Genomic DNA, 13739 nt, shown 5'->3' with positions numbered 1-13739 from the left:
CATAATATATGGCTCAGCAATTCCAGTATTACAGTGTCTCATGGATGTTTGCTAAATGTTTTTAATTTTCCACAGTTGCATTGTTTGTTTAATTGGATTATCACTTAAATTCCTATTTAGGAACATTACAATGGTATTAGAGCCTAATTCTTGGCTCAACTGTGGGGTTGGGTTCCTATGAGAGGAGAAGACCAGGAGAACATCACTTACCGGAGTCAGAGGTACAGGAGCAGAGAAAGGGAGCTGGAAATTACACCAAACACAGAGGAAAGAGGGAAAACAGTGGTCGAAGAGGAGGAAATGACAGAGCCCAAGAGTAGGGAGGAGATGGCTTTTGATAGCCTCTTGAGGGCTCTGAGTGACTTGGCCAAGGGGCAGAAAGACATGCTGGAGGAGATCAAATCACAAAGCCGAGACAAAGCCACACCTAGAGGGTTTTTGTGTCGAGAGACTTCAGGGGCTTCTCATCCCTTCAATCATCCCTCACCAGCAGCGCAACGCACTTCAGTGAGTGTGCCCACTAGGGCCACACTACCCTCCTTCGTGCCAATAGCATAGATTGAACCAGCAAGGGAGGAAGACACTCCCCAGATGGGGGATTACTTCAGAGAGTGGCAGGCGATGGCCGAAGATTTCAAAGAAGCCCTCTCCTTCAAAGATTACTACAAGCTCAAGCAAAGGGAGGAGAACAAGGGGTACAGAGGACAGGGGACTCAAAACTATGAGTTGCAGAGAACCATAGGGAGGATGTACTTCCCTACATTTGATGGCACTGCCAAGTGCACAGCCGGGGCTTGGGTTGAAAAGATGGACACATACTTTCAGCTCAACCGAATGACAGAACAGGAGGCCGTTAAGATGGCAGCGCTGCACTTAGGGGGGGAAGCCCATGATTAGTGGTTTCACGGCCTAACCACTTTGGGGCATGCCCAGATAGTTTCATATGAGGACTTCACCAAGAGGGTGGTGGAGCGGCTTGATCAAAGGGATCTGAAGACATCCTTCAGGGAGATGACACAACCACGCTAGACAGGCAACCCAGAGCAGTATTTTTCTAATTTTCTGCGTGTGTCAGTGATGGTCCCGGATCTGTACGAGGCCAGGAGGGTATACACCTTCATTGAGGGTTTGCTTGATCCTCTGCGTGGACTGGTGAAGTCGCGCAGACCCTCTACGTTGCAGGAGGCGGTGGTGTGCGCCAGAGATTTGCAGGGGACCATCCCCAAGACTAAAGAGTCATTCCGTGAACGGAACCCTTTCCCATAGAAGGGGCATGAGACTAGACCCCCGCCACCGAGGACCACACAGGGGAGGGGGCAGGTAGGTGATGAGACACAGAAGGACCTCAGGAGGAGGAAGCTATGCTTCACATGCAAGGAGCCCTGGGCACCAGGCCATAGGTGCACAGCGGGTAGAGCACACTACATTTAGGTCTTTTCTAACAGTGACCAGGAGGACAAGGTGGAGCAGGATTGCGGAGGGACAGATGGAGAGAGTTCGGGGGACAGAGGGCTGCCACCACCACCACCTCCACAGGGAGGGGCATCTCTTGCCTCATCAGGGGGAGTCCTTTCTTCTCTATGCGGGATTCCTAAGTTTTTGACACTCCGGATCAGAGGTACGGTACAGGGACAGAGGGTGTCGATACTAGTGGATAGTGGGGCTACCCACAACTTCATAGATGCGCAACTGGTCCAAAGGAGGGGCCTCACCGCAACAGATTTTGAGGGATTCTTCATCCTAGTGTCGGGTGACTGTACCATCTAGTGTACCAAATACGTGCCCTCCTTGACAATAGTTATGGGAAACTACTCGATGACCGACCACTTCTTTGTGGTCGATGTGCCAGACACCAATGTGGTGATGGGTGTCCTGTGGTTGTATTCCCTTGGGAGAGTTACGACTGATTGGAGGAAACTTGAGATGGAGTTCATGGGGCCAAACGGCAAACTGGTGATTTTGAGAGGCATGCAATCTTATCTGCCTCAGACAGTTTTAGCCCATAGGATGGAGGCAGATCTTCGACATGGGGACATCGCATGGGCAGTCGAGTTGAGGATCTCAGAGGCTAAGGGACAGGCACAGTCACCACCGTCAGACATACAAGCTCTTCTAGACAGGTACACAGTGGTGTTCGGGGACATTCCACTAGGGCAGCCACCAAATAGAGGGTTTGAGCACACCATTGAGCTAAAGCCGAGCATACAGGCAATCATCACTACTCCTGAGTCCTTACATAAGGACGAGATAGAGAAAGCTATTCAGGAGTTTCTTTCTTTGGGTCACATCAGGCCTAGTTCCAATGTAGAGCATAGTAGAGCAGTAGCTGAGCAGCCATCTTTCTAGCCATTCTTCCACCTGGGTTTGGTCCAGCTTTTCCTTGAGACAAGCCCAGGTGAACTACTCCATTTTTATATCGTACTCGTGCTCTCATATTTCATAATATATAGCTCAGCAATTCTAGTATTACAGCGTCTCATGGATGTTTACTGAATATTTTTAATTTTCCAGTGTTACATTGTTTATTTAATTGGATTATCACCTAAATTCATGTTTAGGAACATTACACTCAAATTCCTCGGTCGTGATGCCCCTCCTCGGAACCATTTGTGCATCAAAGAAATTTTGGGTAGCCCCACTGTCCACCAAAACTGAGACATGCTACCCCTGCACGGTGCCCCTAGTCCTCAAGGTCAAAAACTTGGGTACCCCACATAGAGATGCAAGGACCACTCCTACTAGTGTGAAGGTAACTCCCCCTGGTGGTGGTGGTGGTGGTGGCCCCTCTCCACACATGCTACGTTGTCATCTCCACACACCTCCAAATCTACATCGTCCTCCAGGTTACTGTCAGAAAAGACCTCCATGTAATGGCCCTTGCCTGTTGTGCATCTAAGGCCTGGTGCCCATGGTTCCTGATAGGTGAAACACAACTTCCTCCTCCGGAGGTCTCTCCGAGTCTCCTCATCCAACTGTCCTCACACTTGGTTCGCTCTCGATGGTGGAGCTCTAGTATCTCTTCCCATCTACTGGAAACCCTGTCTACATGGTAACAATGCCCTAGCCCTGGATAGAGCATCCTGTAGATCTCGGACCCTACCCATTGCATCCTGCAAGGTAGTGGACCTGTTGGACCTCACCAATCCTTGCAATGGCTCTACTAGCCCCTCTACAAACATGAAGACCCTCTTGGCCTCTGATAGATCAGCCACCATCATTGACAACCTCAAGAACTCTGAGATGTAGGCCTTAGCGCTTCCCGTCTGTTTGAGCCTTGTCAACTCCCCAAAATGCTCCTCCGGGTCTCTCCTCTTGAAACGCTCCAGCACCCTCCTAGTGAAATCCTCGTAGGTTGCCACTCCGGCATGCCCCATCGTGGTTAGCCCATGGAACCACCAGTCATGGGCTTCCCCTTCTAAATGCAAAGTGGAAATTTTAATTGCCTCTCCTTCTGTCATCTGATTGAGCTAGAAGTAGACATTCAGCGTCTCAACCCATGCTTTCGCTAAGCTATTGGAATAATCCATTGAAAGTTGGGAGGAACAATCTCCCCATGGTGCATTGTAAATAAGTACCATGAGTGTAGCATCCTCCACCTTGTCCTTTTCCCATGTTATTACCTTTCAACTAACAAAAGCCCCTGAAAGTAATGTCCTCTCTAAAGTCAGGCCCATAGGACTGATACTCCACAAAATAGTCCCCCATGGACATCTCCTCTTGCCCTTGCAACCCTCCAGCACCAGATGCTATAAATGTGGGAATAGTGGACCTGGGTGGTGTGTTGGGAATGAGGAGTGTGTTGGGGCCATGATCCCCCTGGTGATGCAAAGTATCGAAGTCCTCACCAATTTGGAATTCCCCTTGAATCCCTTTGCCCCTTTTGTTACTGCAATTTTGTTGCCTCAACTCCTCAATACCTTTCGACAATTCTTGCATGGCCTTTCGATATACGCCTCCTCTTTACTCCTTATGTCTCCCTCGTTATCTCCCATGTTTGGCCTTTCAACCTTTGGTTCAACTATCAATAGATCTAGGGTAATTTGTAGCTGCCTCTCTCTACTCCTGTACCACTGCCTATGGTAAGTTACATTATGTTGGTCTTCTAGTGTCATAGACCAATGTTGCTCCCACAAGTTGAGCCAAAACTATGAGCTCTAATACCACTGTAATATCCCTAAGCAGAATCAGTAATAAACAATGCATGCATAGTAAAAGTACACAGAAAAATTGCACACCAATCAGACCATGATATAGAGCCAAAAAATGCGTTGTGCTAAGCCATTTTATTATGAAAGCAGGGGTTACAATCTGATGTTTGGAAAGTGTGCACCTGGGCTTGACCAAGGCAAGTTAGCAAAGCCTAAGTGAAGAAGACAAGTCCCCCAAAGTTGTTGGCTGATCTCTCTCTGGCTCTACGCTGAACTGCCCAGAAAATGAGTTTTTGCTTGTAAACAATGGCTATTATGGCCTCCTCCAGTGCTCTGAAAATTCTAGGAAATTAAAGTCGAGCTCTCCATTAATAACCCACAAAAACCCACGAAGGAATTGGCTAAATGTTGACCTTGGAATTTCAGTCCAATTTCCCCTAACTCCTCCTGTTGTTGGGTACTTCGACCCACCTGTAAATTCTGCTGCGGAGTGTCCCCAAAATAGCTGAAATCTTCAGCAATTCTCCTTCTCAGACTCCCCCACAAATCTCAGCCCAAAAATCTCTTCTCTCCTCGAGTCCCACATTTGGTACGAACAAGGACAGCACGGGCCCTATGTTGTTGTTGCTGGAACTCCTCCACACTCCCGCTACGTTGTTTTGAATCGATCTAAAAAGGATGAAACTCCCTCCTTGGGCTAGCACTCGAAGTTCGCCGAAGCAAGGGGTGAGATTTCCGCCTGGAAACCTCTTGTGCCCAATAGCACTTGCAGACTTGGCTTTAGCTTAAGCATGCTAGTCTAAGAGAAAACTCAAATGATCAAGAAGCCCAAACGTGATTGCCTCCTCCTCTTTTGTCAAAGTGCCTCACAATTGCCCATGTGGGCCCAACCATCGACTCTTCCCCACCAATTTCCCTCCAACGAGTGTGTACTTCCTATGGGGTCGTATTTCTCCGTGAGTTGCCCCCACTTACCACTAGCAATTCGAATTTCTCCCCTTCTCCTAATGTTTGGACCTCTTCTTAACTCCAAAATTCAAGTGGGACCCCCAAACCCACTTTTCCTAAATGCAAGTATGAAATAAGAAAAAATTGAGAAAAATTGATATTTCCCTTAGCAATATTGCTAAGTGGGAATATCACACACATCCTCATCAGGACCCTAGAACATCTACCAAGTGTATGATGCAAGTGTGGAACCTGCTAGGCATGGTGAACCAGGTGCATCATTCTCATCCAAAAGGTGGAACATGAGCAATCAATGAGCAGCGTTGGGGATCCATGAAGTAATCTCTGCTATGGTGGAGGCCCATGGCTCTCAACGCTCACCCTGCAAGTCCCAATGTGGCCCTCTGGAGGGCTAGGACCCCGTATAGGGAGACCAAGCCCCAAATGAAGACCCATCTGCAATCCTGCATAAGATGCAATGTGTTCCCTTGCCTTCCAATACAACAAATCATTAAAATAATCAAGTAAAAGAGCTTACAATTCATGGAATTAATGGGGCACTTCATGGTGGCATGCCCTTCCATAGTGGGCTTTGGCATTTACAAGTGTGTCTGAGCTCAATAAGGGGGTTAATCGACGACCATGTTAGGTGGTTTCAACCTTTAAAGGGGATGACATGTCCATGGCACATCCATCAAGTGGTAGGTGAAAAATGATATAGTGATGGAACAGAGTGGGGATTAGGGGGATGTTCCAAGCCACATGCCATCACACAAGGGTAGCTATAATAAGGGAAGCCATACATGGGCATATGAATGTAGGAGGGAGGAAATCGTGGTACACGAGTTACCCCAGCCTTTGTTTTTCCACCCTTCTTCATATGCCTTTTTCCTTTGATTGATTTTTCTTCATAACTGCTCAGGGCTCCAAGGGATGAGAATATGATGTGTATGATGCAGCAGTAGGTACTGCCTTTTGAGGTAGGGCATTCCATTGCCCACCAAGGGTTGGAACAATCATGGGTCCCTTAATGTCAAGGGGGCTCATCTAGGGTTCATAAGAACCAGGGTGATGGCCATAAATAAGGGGTAGAGATCATGTTTGGCTTTTTCCCACGTGCTAAATTTGTATGTCTGGGCCATCTTTTGCATTTTGTGATACATTTCCTGTTGAGAGTGGCCAAATTATGCATTTTCTTTTCTTTTAGCTGCATCAACATCCAAGGCATCGTTCCAGGCCCGACCCAAGGTGTGGACAAGGGGAGGGGGAGGCTAACCCTATGTGGACCCAGTGGAACACGTGGACCCGGATGGGAAAAATGATGAATAAGGCTAGAATGAGCAGAAAGGAGTGATGTACATGGTGTCGAGAAGCAGGACCACGCAACCAAAGTCGGGGTTTCCCATGTAGCGTCAACCCTAAAGCCAATGGCTAGTGAAGGAGATCTCGCGAGACTAGGATACAAGGGTAGCCACCAAATCTCGCGGAGACAAGAGTACAGACCTATCCCACTCTTTCCATCGAATCCCCCACCAATTCATGACCAAAAGTGTCCATGAAAAGTAAGGAAAATTACTCAACTATACCAATGAAAAGCCATACCTTTGGAGTCAGGAGGCCCACCTTCAAACATACGATCATAATAGATGGGCGAGGGACCACATGGATGGCTCAGGTGGCGGACATAATAGCACATCGAGCTATCTAGTGGTTGCAAGGGGTTGCTATTTGTCGGCTGAGGACCATCTAGGAGAAAAAATTTGTCCTATGCATACTACCCATAGGTAGTGGGTAATAGGTCCTAAACCCACACTTTGGGTCCAAAACCTACTTTTGGGTAAATTTCCCAACCAACCACTTTTGTGTGGGTATCCTTCTTGGAATAACCTTCTGAGCTACCCAAAATTCCAACACTCCCTCTTAGTAATGAAGGTATTTCCTTCACACTTCCAGCTCCATGACTTTCCTTGCATACCCATGACCGTCCTCGCATGAGTCTTGACTTTCCTTGCATGGCCATATCTGTCCTCATCTGTGCCACGACTTATTTTTACTAGGCCTAGCATTGTCTTGCATGGTGCATGACTACCCTCGCATGCAGCATGACTTTTCTAGTGTGATCCATGACTGTCCTCACAGGATTTACGACTTTCCTTGCACCATAATGAATGTTCTCTCATGGTTTGCGACTAACTTTGCATGGAATGAAAACTCTTCTATCTCGTTAGATCCTAAAGATTCAAACTTCCATAGGGCGGCTGACAATCCTTTGCAGTCTCCCTTTGAAGCTAGACTCTCTTTGAACCTACACAACCTTCACTGGAACACTCTTTTTCCTGCACACACTCTAATCCACATGCCTTCAAAGTAGCTCTGGTACCATGTTGAATTCTTCCTTAGGCCCTATATCTGGTCTGAGGTTAATCACACACACAGACACACTAGAAGCCCCCAACTTACCAACACTTTTCACAACGGAAATCTTCAACAGTGAAATCAATTAAGTACATAGTGATTTGAGCCCAAAGCTTGATTATTTTATTAATCCATCAATAAAAGAATCATGGGGCTCCCGTACCAAGGATCATGGCCCTTGATCACTAGTACAACCTGTATACAAATTAGGGCTTGTGATCTGCTCCTTCAGATCTATAATCTGCCCAATAAGAAGACAAGAACAAAACATAACTTACTTGTTGGAGAAGCCCTTCTCCTTCAACCCTTTCAACCCACATTTTCCTTGACACCTGGTAGGTCCTTTGCCTCCTTTGACCACAAAGAAATACCTCCTTATAATCCTTTGTCCACTAGTTGCTCAAAAGGTATTTGATCCATCAAATACACTGCATACTCAGCCTTTAAAACATCACCTACTCACAGTGGCCTTTTCCATTAAGCATATTGCATATTAGCCCTTCAAATACACTCTTTACAATTGCTTTTGTGAATAGACTTCAAGAAATACGCTCAACATCTCACAGTAGATTTTCCCTTTAGATCACTATACATCTAGCCCTTTTCTTTGCTATCCAAATCCCTTTTCTGAACAAACTTCAAACCTCAAACTCAACAACCCTTCTTTTCTTTAGCAACCAATTTATCCCTCTTTGTTGGCCTTGCACAGGCCTTGAGGTACCTCGGCCTATTCTTCGTAGGGTATGAGGCCTCTCATCCTGTTCTTCTCTGTTTGCGGCTTGGTATAGATAGCCTACGGCCTATACAAGGGACTGTTTAGCACAAAACTGAGGCCCAATTTCCTTAAAACAGTGAACAAAACTTTCTTTAATCTATATCTAACCTCCACAGATACACATCCTCCTAGGGCACAATTTCACAACATAAACAAACCATAAATTCCTCTTCTTTTATTTGTGGCTACCCTTGAAGATTAACAGCCCTCCCCAAATTGAGTTGCATCACAAAATATGAGTTGTTATGTGTGTTATTCATGGAAACCCTTTGCCCTCGACCCTCCACAGATCCTTGTTTACACTCGGCCTCCTTTAGCAACTTGGATGGATCTTGTTCCTTGGCCTAGATCAAGCCCAAACCCTACTCGGTTTGATCTCCAGCCCCTCAAGATTTCGGTCCTCTTGCTAATTTTTAACTCGGCCTCCTCAAAACAACAGATCTTGTCTTCTCTCAATGGTACTCGGCCTGCATTACCAAAACTCAGCCCTCCTAAGGCACTCTTAGCACAAGAGAGCTTACAACTCTCTTGCACACAATGTGTGAGACCTCACCTTAGGCCTCCTCTATTTATCATTTTCCTTGGGTCACTTAGGAAACTTCTAGACTTAGGGTTCTAGCCTCTTGACCCTTTAAACTAAATAATTATTTCTTTTAGGTCCAAAACCCTACTTTTCGGTAAAATTCCCAACCAACCACTTTTGGGTGGGCATCCTTCTTGAAAATACCTTCCGAGCTACCCAAAATTCCAACATATATCAAGTTAAAGCATCCCTTGATGTGGTCGAAGGGGGTCTTCGTAGAGTTTTCCACTAGCACTAGGAGATTTGAAGGCTATAATTCACTAAGAGACGAGTAGTAAGAAACCCTATGCTTGGTGGGAAACTAATGGAGCAACATGCCCTCTTCTACAACAATTAGTTGAGGCTCCTCACTTAGGTCACTTCATCCTCTTATTGCAAGAGGAATCATAGAACATATGGGTATTTGTACAAATCGAAGAAGAGTGGGCTTGACCAATCCAAGGCAAACACAACAATGTATTTCATACCAACCTCTGTCTTATTTATAGGCAAAAGGAGGAGTGGTTGAAGAGAAAGACAGAGATGGGGGATCTGTTTGCTAATGGTATGGGTTTGGACGGAAACGTTGAGTTGGCATTAGCCAACTTGGATCTTAATGAACTAGTGTTAGAGCCAGTCACTTTTGATGATGGTGATCCTCTTGAGGGGTCATCCTTCACACCAGTAGATGCATCGATTGGATTATATATAAAGGAGGATGGAGGAGAGAGAAGTGACAGTGATGTTGATTTTGATGATTATGACATGGAGGAGGACTACCGACAGTCATGATCTATGAAATTATTCCATCTATGGTTCTATCATCTACCCTATTTTGCATTTTCCATTGACATTCCCACCTATAGTAGCAGTGACTCAATAACTATGTAATACATTTTGATTTTCATGAATTAATGAGAAAGTTGCGCTTGTGTTATAATTTCTTGAGTGTTTTGTCATTTGATTAGCATTGATGTAGTGTTAAGTAGTAACTAGTTGTATGATTGAACTTATATCATCATCATGTAAATGTGCTTTAGTTTCTAAATTCTAACAAAAATTATTTGAACGTTATATCTATATTTCATTTTTGTATGTGTAATTCACTAATTTGTTATATATATATATATATATATATAAATAAATAAAAGTGTGCCCTTTGTGTCATGTGTCAGACACTTGTATTTCCATGTCCTTCATGTTGTAGGAATGAATATAGCCATTTAACTATATGTTGATTTACTACTTTGAGGAAGATGAATTTGGCATGCTCGCCAAGGCATTAAATGTTATATACAATTGACTATAGTAGATGATAGTATTTGTGAAAGATGCATTGTTGGCACAATTGTTCATTGTTTAACCAATCTTTGAATCAGGGTTGCGAGAGAGCACCCCCCCTCACACCCACTCCCAAAGCACGCTCCAAACGGAAGCGCTCAAGGAGCGACCCAGGGAGCATGCTCCCAAATCGCCCCTGTTTGAGATCGATTTTCAACAGCATGCTCCCAAGAATAAAAATAATAATAAATAAATAAAATTTTAAAATTTTAAAATTTTAAAAAAATTTGCTCCCTATTAGATCTCTTTTATTTTCTTTGCAAAAAACATTTGCTCTATTGTTCAACACCATTGTAAAAGTATGTGACAAAGCTAGTCAGAAGGAAAAGGGTTGGAACAACAAATTTTGCATGCTCCCATTGTAAAACAACCTACACTAGTTCATATATTTGTGTAAGAAAACATCTCTACAAGATTATGCCATGTGATGAAAACTAGACTATATGAGTCAAAACTTGTGATCAAGTGCTAGCAAAAAATAGGGATAAATATGGAATAATACCCAGCTGCAATACAATTCCCTCATACAAAGCAAGGGTTTCCTTCTTGGGAAAATAAAACTTAAATTAACATAACTTCTACCATTAGATCTTTCACTTGTTGAAAAATGTCACTAATATTGGTCTTCATAATGTAATTAAATGTTATCTTTTATCATATTTATTATATTCATTATTATTATTTTATTTTGGTCAAAGCTTGGTATTCATGCTTATAGAGTCAAAAAAAAAATATTTTGAGTCAAAAGAAATGTATGAGTCAAGTTCCATTTGGGCTTTTGTAAAGAAAAGAAAAAGAATTCTAAATTGGGTCGAAGTCCACCAAAATTGTCAAGTTGGCCTTCCTTGGGAACAAGTCGGCCTGGGCCTCCAAGAGCCACCTGTTCGACCTCCTGGACAGATATATATAGAGGACAGTTCGATCACATTGGAGAACACTCAATCATCATCATCGTAGATATCTTTTACACCTAACTGGTGGAGAAAAAGGACGAAGAAGAAGGGAAGGAAGAACTCACACTTGAGGAAGAATTTCTGTGAGGAAATATCGAAGCTCTGATCTAGTTGTAGACCCAAAATTTCAAGAAGGCCTCAAATTTCCGGAGCGAGATTTCAGAAGGCCCAAAATTTCAGGGGCCGAAATTTCAGGAAGCTGACCAGTTTGACCTATGTTGACTTTTGACTTTCGAGGTGACTTGGAGGAGGGCTGGACTTGGAGTTTCGGTGGCAGTTTTGGTCTAGGTCTTGGTCTTGGATATCTCATTTTGGTCTGATTCTATAAAAGAAGGATTCTTATGGGTTTTCCCCCTTGTGGGGTTTTTCCTTGGCTTGGAGCCTAATTTCTAGTGTCTCTTGTGCATTATGTTCTCTATATTTTGCTAATGTGTAATTTCTTGATGACATAAATAAGTAAACAATAAAAAAAGAATGCATATTAGTCATAAGTAATTACCATGATAAGAAATTCAATCATCTATATGAATTTCAACACTAATGAACAGCCCAAATTGATATGGAATAATACCCTACAACCTACACTAGTTCATATATTTGTGTAAGAAAACATCTCTACAAGATTATGCCATGTGATGAAAACTAGACTATATGAGTCAAAACTTGTGATCAAGTGCTAGCAAAAAATAGGGATAAATATGGAATAATACCCAGCGGCAATACAATTCCCTCATACAAAGCAAGGGTTTCCTTCTTGGGAAAATAAAACTTAAATTAACATAACTTCTACCATTAGATCTTTCACTTGTTGAAAAATGTCACTAATATTGGTCTTCATAATGTAATAAAATGTTATCTTTTATCATATTTATTATATTCATTATTATTATTTTATTTTGGTCAAAGCTTGGTATTCATGCTTATAGAGTCAAAAAAAAAAAATTTTGAGTCAAAAGAAATGTATGAGTCAAGTTCCATTTGGGCTTTTGTAAAGAAAAGAAAAAGAATTCTAAATTGGGTCGAAGTCCACCAAAATTGTCAAGTTGGCCTTCCTTGGGAACAAGTCGGCCTGGGCCTCCAAGAGCCACCTGTTCGACCTCCTGGACAGATATATATAGAGGACAGTTCGATCACATTGGAGAACACTCAATCATCATCATCGTAGATATCTTTTACACCTAACTGGTGGAGAAAAAGGACGAAGAAGAAGGGAAGGAAGAACTCACACTTGAGGAAGAATTTCTGTGAGGAAATATCGAAGCTCTGATCTAGTTGTAGACCCAAAATTTCAAGAAGGCCTCAAATTTCCGGAACGAGATTTCAGAAGGCCCAAAATTTCAGGGGCCGAAATTTCAGGAAGCTGACCAGTTTGACCTATGTTGACTTTTGACTTTCGAGGTGACTTGGAGGAGGGCTGGACTTGGAGTTTCGGTGGCAGTTTTGGTCTAGGTCTTGGTCTTGGATATCTCATTTTGGTCTGATTCTATAAAAGAAGGATTCTTATGGGTTTTCCCCCTTGTGGGGTTTTTCCCTGGCTTGGAGCCTAATTTCTAGTGTCTCTTGTGCATTATGTTCTCTATATTTTGCTAATGTGTAATTTCTTGATGACATAAATAAGTAAACAATAAAAAAAGAATGCATATTAGTCATAAGTAATTACCATGATAAAAAATTCAATCATCTATATGAATTTCAACACTAATGAACAGCCCAAATTGACTACAAAATTACAATATTTTACAAGACAATTTTCTCAAAAATTTATTTTTGGGGGTGCTGCCCCCGAACCCTCTCCAAAGGGGGCTCAAAGGTTAGTGGGGGGGCAAGCGCCCCCACACCCCCCTGTCAAGTACTAGGATCCAAATGCGGCCGAAAAAAAACTTCTGAAGATAATCAAGCTCCACACCCAACATGATGAGAATCAAGATGTTGTATCTTGTGGACCTATTATTGATGAAGATTGTAACTACTAGATATTTGATGTTATATGGTTTAATCCATGTTTTTATGCTTTTTATAACTAATTCATCTTTCTACATGCTTTTTGTTGAAATATATATATCAAAATATATAAAAATATATATTATATAAAAAACGCTCCCAAAATTGCTCCCAACCAGGAAGCTTCTGAAAATTGTCACTCCCTGCTCCCACTTTTGAAAACACCAGGCTTAAAAAGTATATCAGACAATTACTTTTTGAATATACTTGATGAAGTATTTAAGCACTTCCACATGTTAATAATCATTACTTGGCAGTCCCCTTGACCATTTCTGATGGTTTGTGGATAAATTCCTTCTTTTCTCTTTCCTTCTGTATGAGGCATATGGAGCACAGACACAGAAAAGGCATTAGAGTTTCAATCCTGCAGTATGCAGAGTTGGATCTTTGTTGGAACAGCTCTCTCCGTGAAAAGCATGGAAAACACGCTCTTTGAAAGTGTGAAAAGAGCATACCAAAACTCTGCACCTTCAGTTTTCTATATACTTATGGTAACCTAACTTTTGCAACTTCCTCAAGTAGTATATTTACTTGATTTTGGCCAGTCAAAATTAATTCATAGCTGAAAAGAACATGGGCATCAACACAAAAAACTG

General features: G+C 42.9%; 1 protein-coding gene across 1 annotated transcript in view; it reads right to left on the bottom strand.

Moving 5' to 3' along the window:
• The window catches only part of LOC149168523 (aminodeoxychorismate synthase, chloroplastic-like), a 318992-nt gene that overhangs the window by 189445 nt on the left and 115808 nt on the right, over positions 1-13739 (bottom strand). The window lies entirely within an intron of this gene.

This window comes from Pinus tabuliformis, chromosome 4_2 (genome assembly GCF_031772625.1).
Source record: "Pinus tabuliformis cultivar Carrire ecotype Pingquan chromosome 4_2, CPIR1, whole genome shotgun sequence".
In the NCBI taxonomy this organism is placed as follows: domain Eukaryota; kingdom Viridiplantae; phylum Streptophyta; class Pinopsida; order Pinales; family Pinaceae; genus Pinus; species Pinus tabuliformis.
The sequence above is the reverse complement of the archived record's forward strand: the minus strand, read 5'-3'. Positions and strand labels throughout refer to the sequence as shown.